General features: G+C 45.1%; 1 long non-coding RNA gene across 2 annotated transcripts in view; it reads right to left on the reverse strand.

Annotated features, from left to right (window-relative positions):
• The window catches only part of LOC115306396, a 19,144-nt gene extending 14,040 nt beyond the window's left edge, over positions 1-5,104 (reverse strand). For both annotated transcript variants that reach the window (XR_003915321.1, XR_003915320.1), the window contains exons 1-2: positions 5,017-5,104; positions 2,448-2,630 (exon numbers count right to left, since the gene is read on the reverse strand). This is a non-coding gene — a long non-coding RNA (uncharacterized LOC115306396). The remainder of the gene's footprint in view (positions 1-2,447; positions 2,631-5,016) is intronic.
• Between the last annotated feature and the right edge of the window lie 5,337 nt (positions 5,105-10,441).

Consider the following 10,441-nt stretch of genomic DNA (forward strand, 5'->3'; position numbering starts at 1 on the left):
AGTGATTAAACTGGCCATGGGGAAACTAAGAGGTCAGAGGCACTCTAGGAGAACAACCAGATTTATGGTCTGGACAATTGGGTAGTTGGGGACATTTGCTGAGACAAGGAATGAAGTTGTCCCATTACAAGACCCGTCTTCACATCAGCATCACCTTCCTGACTCTTAGGCTTTCTTGGTTGCTTAGTCTCAATCGAGCATCAGCGCCCAGTCTCCTCCTGCTCCACTATTTTGCTCCATGAAGTACATCTGCCTTTGTCCCATCCTTGATCTCCCAGGGCCCCTTGATGCATCCTTGGAGCAGATCCTTCAGCTCACCCCATGGAGCTAGTCACATCTCCACTGCAATTAACCATTCTGACTTATGGATTTAACCAACTCACCCGTGTTGTCACTGAAACTACCTTCCTTCATCACCCTGTCAGCCTCAGCCCAGCCTTCCACTCCAGGCTCCATGGTGACACACCCCAGCCTGAACCTGGCCTCCTTTCAGAGCCACTCAGAGCCCAAGAAAGAAGTGAGGTGATATCAACCCACAGCAAAACTCTAGACTAAACCATAAAAGAGATATTTTGTGAACTTCAAAGAGGAAAGTTGATGATAACTAGGAATAGAATAGAATAAAATAGAGTAGAATTAAATACATCCCTTTTTAGCTGTGCTTACTAGATTAATTAACTAGGAAAATGCTGTGGACAGAAAGGCATTCTACAAAATTTTCCTTGTCCTTCTAGCAAGACTGAATGGTCATACAATTAGGCATGTTTGCCTTTGATTAAATAACTGTAGACTGGGAATATAAATTAATTGATTAATTAAATGATTGATTAACTCCTCTGCAGGTATTCAAAGACTCTGTCCTTGGTATTATCTTCAACAAAACTTTTATCAGTGGTTTGGACAAAAAGAGACATTATAGCTATTAAAATATAAGAATGACATTGAGCTAGATAGTTTAATGGGCTATCAAATTGGGAGTCTAAAGGATTTATATAAGTTGGGATGATAGGTCACAACCAACAAGAAAAATAATGGAGATAGATATGAAGTGCCTCTTTGAAGAAAAAGAATTCCATTTGCAAGAATACAAAATGAGTGAATTGACAAGTTTCATAAAATGAACAAAAAACTAAGGGCTTTCTTGCCACCAAGGTCAAAATAAGCAAAGACCTCTTCATTCCCCCTGGTTTCTCCAAGCCCAGCAGCAGTCAGAAGCCCAAGCAAAGAGTTCCCCTCTGCTCTGAACATACTACCCAGCGTTAGTAGCATGCTTAAGAGGGACTTTGCCAATATGACTTCCTCTAGGGAGTAGTCTGGGGTGGAGTACTTCTATACACTTGAATTTAATACTCAGCATCTATTTTCATTTAAAAAAGAAAGAAAGAAAAATTGAGAGCATAGCATGTTAGTTAAGAGTGGAGAATTTGGAATCAGATTGTTCGAATTTCAATTCAGGCTCCTTTTTATTTGGGGAAACAAGGCAGGTCACTTAACCTGACTGACTCTCAGTCATCTCTCTCTCTCTCTCTCTCTCTCTCTCTCTCTCTCTCTCTCTTTATGTTTATTTTTGAGAGAGTCAGAGTGTGAGTAGGGGAGGGGCAGAAAGAGAGGGAGACACAGAATCCAAAGCAGGCTTCAGTCTCTAAGCTATCAGCATAGAGCCTGACATGGGGCTTGAACTCACGAACCGTGAAGTCATGACCTGAGCTGAAGTAGGATGCTTAACTGAGTTACCCAGGTGTCCCTGGCCCTCAGTCATCTCTTAACACTGGAAAAATACTCCATCAAGTTCTCATGTAAGATCATGTAAAAGATATACCTAAGCTCACTTTAACCATATTGAGGAAGGAACCAACATGACTAAGAGCCCAGAAATGAGAAGAGAGATCTTGAGAAGGAAACAGTGGCTCTCTTTAGGTGTTTGGGGGAGAAACAGGAGAAGCTTTTTTCTGTGTTCTCTAAAAAGGACCATTGAGACCTGTAGGTAGAAACTCCCACAGCACTGATGCCTTTAAAATCACCATAAGCAAGAACTCTTTCAACTCATACCACCTGTGAAAGGCAGTGAATGTGCCAGGGTTGGGGGTCGTCCAGTACCCGCTGCACCACCGCCTGCCAGAGGTGATGTTCAAGGGAGTCTCGTGCTGGGGGTTTGGGTGGGTTCATGGTTCTGAAACCAGGCTGATCATCAGAGGCACCAGGTTTCATGTCCACATGCGGTCTGGATGGGTCTCAACAGGTCAGGGAGCAAGAATGTGTATTTTAGAAAAGTTTGCCAAGAGACTGATGAAAAGCCACACCTGGAAACCTCTGGATTATGACCTATTTCCTTGAGTTTGGGAATCTGTGAGATGGTATGTGCTGAGTGGAATTTTGAAGAGGGAAGCTAGTGTAAATGAGGGCCAGAGTGTCTTTGGAGGAAATGGAGAAGGGAGCAGGAGGCTTACCCCATTCCTGCGAGCATGGCTAGGATCCATGGCAGCCCCACTGCCCTCTGATGAGGGGACGCTTAGGTAGATGTCAACTTCTTACAAACCAGCAGCATGCATTTTACTTGAAAACCACTGTCACAAACAATCTCTCCCCTGTAGAATCGTATGACGAATTCTGTTTTGAAAGGCAAGCTAGGTCTTAGACAAAACAGAAGAGAAAGGGAGATGTCAACATGCTATGGCTAAGGAAGGGAACAGAGGAGAGGTGCAGGCTTTGTTACTTTTTAATTGGAAGAAGATGTTATTTCAGGCAATGAGGCATTTAAGAAATGCCTTTAGGGGCGCCTGGGTGGGTCAGTCAGTTAAGTGCTGACCGGCTCAGATCATGATCTCACAGTTCGTGAGTTTGAGCCCCACACTGGGCTCTGTGCTGACAGCTCAGAGCCTGGAGCCTGCTTCAGATTCTGTTTCCCTCTCTCTCTGCCCCTTCTCTGCTCATACTGTCTCTCTCAAAAATAAATTAAAAAAAAAAAAAAACAAGAAATACCATTGTTTGTTGCTGTCACTGATGAGAAGAAGGTAGACAGACAGGGAATGGACTTTTCCAAATGAGCCATCTTCAAAAAGGGAGGAGCTCATAGGGCTAGGCAGGTGCAGGTTAGAGTATTAAATACTAGTCAGGTCACTGGTTATGGTGAGAAGCCCTTTCCTAGTTATCCTAGCTCGGCAAGCACCTCCCAGTCACAATATTGAGATAATTGTATTATAATTATGTGGATATATGGATACAGTTAATAATATTATAATTATGTAGATAATAATATAATATTGAGATACTAGCTTATTCTCAGAGTGGCATTTCCCAGCTTTGGGCAAAGGACATCTAAAGAATTCCAGAAAATGCAAATATGCACCAAACATTGTAGCTGCATAATCTGTCTCCTGCATACTTTTACTACTATTTTTGAAATTTTAAAATTGTATTTATTTATTTATTTATTTTGAGAGAGAGAGAGAGAGAGAGCACATGCTGCGGAGGGGCAGAGGGAGCAGGAAAGAGAGAACCTTAAGCACGCTGAGCATGGAGCCCAAAATGGGGTTCGATCTCATCACGACCTGAACCGAAACCAAGAGTCAGATGCTTAACTGACTGAGACACTCAGGTGCCCCCTATTTTTGAAATTTATGTGGATACCATTGGAATTAATAAAACCCACAGGTAGCCACATAAAACCATGACTGAACTCACAGCAGCTTTTCATCCCTAAAATTACTCTAATCATTGGGCCTGAAGTACAAATCCTGTCATCTGGGCATGCACAGACCTCCCCTGCTTGCAGGAGGGAAAACTGGGCTCCATCGTTTAGGAGGGGCCTATTCGTGTACATTTTCCTCCCATACTCTGTGCAAAGAGCTTTCCGTTGGTTCGTGTGGAGCTGGCTCTTCAGGTGCTGGGAAACGGGAGCCCAGAGAGGGGTGAAGGAAAGAGCAGTGTTGTAGCTGCCTTCCTCTGGTGGTGGAAAGTCTGCTTCCTATGTTTTCCCAGCAAACAGCTCACCGAGGCTACCAACATAAGTGAAACAAAGTGTAATTTCATTTATTCAAAAAAGACAGCTATTAGAAAGCCGAAGAATTATCGGGAAGAGGATTGCCTGAATTATTCATTGCTTCCAAAAGTAATCATTGATTTTTCTAACATGGGCAAGGTTTGTAAACTACCCTCTAGGAGTTTACAAAATAGTGAGGATGCCGCCAGAGAAGGAATGAGGAAGAAATGTCATGCATGCCCAAACGTTGGACCCAGTCACTTATTACCTTCTATTAAATTAGATGATAGCTGTACGATATGTAAACCTTTTTCAAATGATGCAATTCAGTGCAGGCACATTGTTGAAAATGATACATCCGCCCCCTGTGGTGGCGGTGTAAATTGATAGAGTTCTTTACCAAACCAATTTAACAGTGCATCCAAGAGCCTTAAAATGTTTAGGCCCCTTGGTCCAGTAATTTATGGGAATTTTATTTTGAGTAAATAAGCCAAAGGAAGTTAAAGTTATATGCAGAAATAACTTCACAGGGCACAGTTTCTAATATTGAAAATTTGGAAGTAATCAAAAGGCTTAACAATAGAGGAATGTTAAAGTAAATCATGGCAAGGCTGCTCCGTGAAGTACTATGTAGCCATTAAAATGTCAATAATAAAGAACTATAGAAACATGGCAAATGCAGAAGGCAAAGTATTCAGTGAAAAAAAGCAGAATGTAAAAATTTTTCGATGCCATAATTATAGTGGAATAAAAATATATTACTTATATTACCTACAAATAAGGGCTAAATGGAAACATGAAAAAATCCAAATGATTTTATTGTTAGGAATTCCTGTGTGAATTTATCTGTTTTTATCTTAGAGTATGTTAACATCATTATAAAGCTCAGTACACAAAGAAAAATCTGAGCGCGAGTGCAGAAAGGATGTTCCCCAGGCTCACGGTCTCCTCCACTTACATATGATGGATTCGAGAGGCCATTGTCACTAATTCTCAGTCTAAAATGTCCTCAGGTGGAGAGAGAAACTCAGACTTACCGTACAAGGCACTGCCATGATGGGTTTCTCGCACAAATAAGGCGCGGTGCCCCCTCCAGTCCAGAGGTGCGCACGCCGCGGGGTCGGGTCCTTGCTGTGACCCAGACACCAGCCCGTCAGCGCAAACCTCACAAAACCCCTGTGAAACGTGTTCTTTCCAACAGACCCCTGCGTTCCACAGGCAAGAACAAATCTCAGAGAGGTTACGCGGTTTGCCCAAGGTCACACGGCAAATTGTAGTGGAACTGATTTCTGAACGGACCCCCAGGCCTCCTCGTTGTGTCCCCCGGACCGCCTGCAAGCCAGCTCAGGAGAAGACAAGGCGCGTGGTGTGTGATGAAGCCCTTGCCGGAGTGCACGTGGGATGTCAGCCCCCTTGGCCACTGAGAGTTTAGGCCAGTGTTCTCATTCCTGGTGGTACATTAGAATCGCTGGGGTAAATTAAAAAATTTTGGTGTCTCGTGCTCTCCTCCAGAGATTTTGATTTCATTGGTCTTAAGTGTAGCTAAGACCAGGGTGTGCTGTAACAACTCCCCGGGTGATTATCCGCAGAAGGAGGGCTGAGAACCACTGGCTTAGGCCCTTTGCATTTTTAGACTTTACCTTGGAAGCCTTTCATCTGGCCCCACAATGTGAATTAGAACAGCATTCCATCCATTTGAAAAAAATTTTTATTGTAGTAAAGTACACGTAACATAAAATGGACCATTTTAATCATTTTAAAGTGTACCGTTCAATTGTATTAACTACATTCACAGTGTCGTACAACCATCGCCACTGTCTAGTTCTGGAATGTTCGCATCATCCCCAATGAAAACCCAATAAGCAGTCACTCCCCATTCCCTCCTACCTGCTGGCAACCACCAATCTGCTTTCCGTCTCTATGAGTTTGCTTATTCTGGGCATCTCATATAAATGGTATCATGCAGTATGTGGCCCTGGCTTCTTTCATTTAGCATAATGTCTTCAAGATTCATCCATATTGGAACATGTGCCAATATGTGGTATTCCTGTTTATGGCTGAATAGTATTCCATTGTACAGCTAGACGGCATTTTGTTTATACATTCCTCTGTTGATGGAAATTTGGGTTGTCTCCATCTTTTGTCTTCTGTTCCCTCTTCTCCCCAACTCTGAAGTCCCTTAGGGCACAGACAACCTGGAGAAGAAGACCTTGGAAGAGTCAAAGCTCTGAGGTATACTTGTAGTTTCAAAGAGTGCTCTCCTGGGGCACGTGGGTGTCTCAGTCGGTTAAGTACCTGACTTCAGCTCAGGTCATGATCTCAGGGTTCACAAGTTTGAGACCTGTGCTGACATCTCAGAGCCTGGAACCTGCTTTGGATTCTCTCTCTCTCTCTCTCTCTCTCTCTCTCTCTCTCTCTCTGCCCCTGTTCATACTCTCTCACTCTTTTTCTCAAAAATAAATAAAAAAATAAAACATCAAAGTGTGATTTCCCAACCAGCAGCACTTAGGAACTTGCCAGAAGTACAAAATCACCGTCCCTGCCCCCAGATCTACTGAATGGGAGTCTCTGGGGGTAGGTAGTTCTAAAACTCTGTGTTTCAACAAGCCCTTCAGGTGACTCAGTCACTTGCTGGTGTTTGAGAACCGCTGTGTCACTGACACGGGCCGGAAGCTCCAACTGGAGGCCTGTTTGCTGCCTTCACGCAGGTCAAGCTGCCCCACGCTGCAAACAAAACACCTTTGGGGCAGTGCCATCCAGCACGGGGCAGCCTCCCTGGTGGTACGGTAATAACACCGCGCTGCTGGTGTCACTGGCGTTCAGCTGGTGCATGCGACAAGGTTGACACGACTTCCTTGTGTTATCGCAGCTCCCTGTAATAAACAGACACATGCTGTAAGAAAAGAGACTTAATTAGAGAGCTGCGTCCTAGCAGTTTTCGTTGTTGAGTGTCTCCTACACAGGGAACCGCAATCAACATGCTCACTTCAGAGAAGCTACTGGAAAACAGTTGGCAGGGTCTCCAGAGTCGTGGGCTTTCTGGTTATCCTTCCTGCCTATAAGGATCCCTGCTCTTCCCACCAGGCTGGACTCCTGCTCATCTGTCCATCCCGTGGGCCACATGTCACGCCGCTGCCACACCTTTGCTCAGGCTGTTTCTCCTCCTTGTGACACCCTCCTCCTCATTCCCTCCTCATCAAACCCCACCCATCCTGCGTTATTCAGCTGACTTCCACTTTCTATCCTGAAAACCAAGGTGGGGAGGGGGCATCCCAGCTGACAGCCATCTCTTCTCTTGGTTTCGGTGCCTCATTCCTTATTTATCACATTGTGTAGCCGTCTTCCATTTGGGGTCATTTGAAAAAATAGATAAGGAGCTGAAATAGCTCAGCTGGGAAAGCGTTAGACTGAAGATCTAAAAAAAATAGATAAAAAGTTTTAAAGTTTATTTATCCATTTTGAGAGAGAGCATAAGCAAGGCAGGGTCAGATAGAGAGAAACCCAAGCAGGCTCCATGTTGCCAGTGCAGAGTCTGATGGTGGTCTTGAACCCATGAACCATGAGACCATGACCTGAGCCAAAACAAAAGTCTGGACACAACGGACAAAGTGACCCAGAAGCTTCAATAGACACTTTTTATATAGAGCAGTTTTAAGTTCATAGCAAACTTGAACAGACAGTATGGAGAGTTCTCCTCCTCCCTTTCTCCCCGCAACACAGCCACCCCCGTTCTCAACCCCCCCCCACCAGAGTTGCTGGTGAACCACAGTGACACATCATTATCACCCAGAGTCCATCCTTTACCTCAGTACCGTGACATGTATCCACCAGTCCAGCATCACATAGAATAGTTTCACTGGCCTAAAAATTCCCCACCTACTCATTTCTCCCACAACCCTCAGCAAGGACAGATCCTTTTACTGTCCCTGTAGTTTTGTCTTTTCCAGAATGTCACATAGTTGGAATCACACAGTACCTACTGTACATAGGCTTTTCAGATTGAATTATTTCATGTAGTAATATGCATTTAAGGTTCTCCTATGTCCTTTCATGGTTATTTTGTTTTTACTTCATAAAATTTTAATTCCCAACTATTCTGTAAGCTCTGATATACACAATATAGCGGGGGGAGGAGGGGATGCTGTTTAAAACTGTAACTGTGGCCACTTCCATGTGTTAGGACATAAACTATCTTACAATGGAGAAGCTCGCTATGTGAGCCTTGATGAGACTTTGTGGCTGAGAAGATCAAACCCTGGGTATGGCCTGGGAAGGAAAGGGGAATGTGAAGAATGAGCTAAATTCTGAGGACTGGAGGAAGTAGTTAGCTGGGCAGCAGCAGCTTCCGAGGGAGAGCAAGCCCGTGAAGGTATTGCCAAGCCAGGGCCTTAAGGGAACACGGCCAGTGATCCTGATAAGGGACAGGACATTGGCGTTTCTGCTGCTGCCTATACTATGCTGTGCCCCAATTCCTCTGCCTAGACCAAACCCAAAGCCTAAGACACAAAGGATAAGGGAATTGGGGGTCTATACAGCTGAGGGTGACAATGGCAGGGAAAAAGCAGTCACCACCTGGGCCTGACAAGCCTGGTGGGCTGTGCAGGAGACCGCTAGCCATCAGAGACAGTCTCTGGAAATCCTGATGAGGGCCCGGCTCTCACAGAAGGGGAGCTAGGACTCAGCCAATTAATCTGGATCACAAGAAGAGGATGAGCCTGGAAGGTTGGACCTTTCTGGATCATTCTGCTGTGATGGTCATTAAGTTGGCAGACTGGGGGGAGGGGGGGAGGGGGGCCTGCCGGGGAGGAGGGAGCTTTAGCTGGGTTTCCTTCCAGGTAGTTTAGGGGGTCTAATACATTAGGCAAAACACAATAAAAGGAATGGGCATTGAGTATCTAATGGGTGCCATTCATTTTGAAATAGCCCAAACAGGAAATTAACTGCCTTGATACTTTTGTAGACCTATGTCTGTGCATTCAAGTGGATGGAAGATTCCCTTCTAAGACCTATTCCTCTGTTTGCCCTCCCCTTTTCTGAGCCAAGGTCATGAACACCTTCAGATCATCTGTTGGTTCTCTCTCATCTTGGCTTATGGAGAAACCACACTGCACCATACTAACTGAACACGCACATTTTCTTTCTTTTTTAAATTTTTAAAAAATGTTTTTACTTATTTTTGAGAGAGACAGAGAGAGAGCATGAGCAGGGGAGGGTCAGAGAGAGAGGGAGACACAGAATCCAAAGTGGGCTCCAGGCTCTAAGCTGTCAGCACAGAGCCTGATGCAGAGCTCGAACCCACGAACTGTGAGATCTTGACCTGAGCCAAAGTCGGACACTTAACCAATTGAGCCACCCAGGCGCCCCTTTCTTTTTTTCATTTGAGAGAGAAAGAGCATGTGTGTGTGAGTGCACAAGCAGGGGAGGCGCAGACAGAGAGAGAGAATCTTAAGCAGGCTCCATGCTCAGCACAGAGCCCAATGAGGGGCTCGATCCCTCGACCCCGGGATTACGACCTGAGCTGAAATCAAGACTCACATGCTCAACTGACTGAGCTGCCCAGGCGCTCCTAGACATTTTCTTGGACCCACTGCTGCACAAGACCTGTCAAAAAGGCTCAGCTGATGAGGAGATGGATGTTGAATATAACCAGTTTTCCAGAGCAACAGAGGGGCGGTGGTGTGGGCCCCAAGAGCCTGTCTGCCTAGCTGTGAAAGCTGGCTAAGGATTGTGAGGTCTGTGACCCTGGGTGGTGCTCTTAATGATTTTCCTGGGACTCAGTTTACTCGTCTGCAAAACAGGGAGAGCATATTACCAATCTCACACAGTTGTGGGAAGACATAAGTAAGGGTAATCCACGTGGTGGGCTCGGAGCTCCCAGCAGCGCCTCGTAATGCTCAGTGAGCATTAGCTATTATCGCCCCTGGTTGACTCACAGCAGCCAAGGACTCTATTATGCTGGCTGTCAGTGGAATGCTTTCTATTGGATTATGTTGTGGCTTGTTGCCATTAGCCTCTATTAAGGGACAGCCAGTGGCACTTGTTACTGGGTTTGCTCTAAAGAAGTTGTTGGGGACACTGTTTATAACATTGCTGTGTCCTCCTTAGAAGAACTCTCGAGAAGCTTTCTCTCCGCCTTAGCTGGGCAAGTTGCTTCTCCTGAGCACTCTTTTCTTCGTGTGAGCGCCGTGAATGATTTAATCGCCAGGTTTCCGTCCTCACGGTGGTGGTCCCGAGAAGGCAAGTGCAACTTTGCAGTAGGTATTTGTGTTCGGCTTCATAGCTGCCTCCATTTTATGACCCTGTCCCTTGTTTTCTTTACGAGGCATCATTGTCTGGGAATAGTAATTAATAATAATGATGATGATGATGATGATGATGATGATGATGATGATGATAGGGTGCTCCTGGGTGGCTCAGTTCATTGAGCATCCAACTTTGGCTCAGGTCACGATCTCACAGTTT

The sequence above is a fragment of the Suricata suricatta genome, chromosome 2, assembly GCF_006229205.1.
Source record: "Suricata suricatta isolate VVHF042 chromosome 2, meerkat_22Aug2017_6uvM2_HiC, whole genome shotgun sequence".
Taxonomy (NCBI): Eukaryota; Metazoa; Chordata; class Mammalia; order Carnivora; family Herpestidae; genus Suricata; species Suricata suricatta.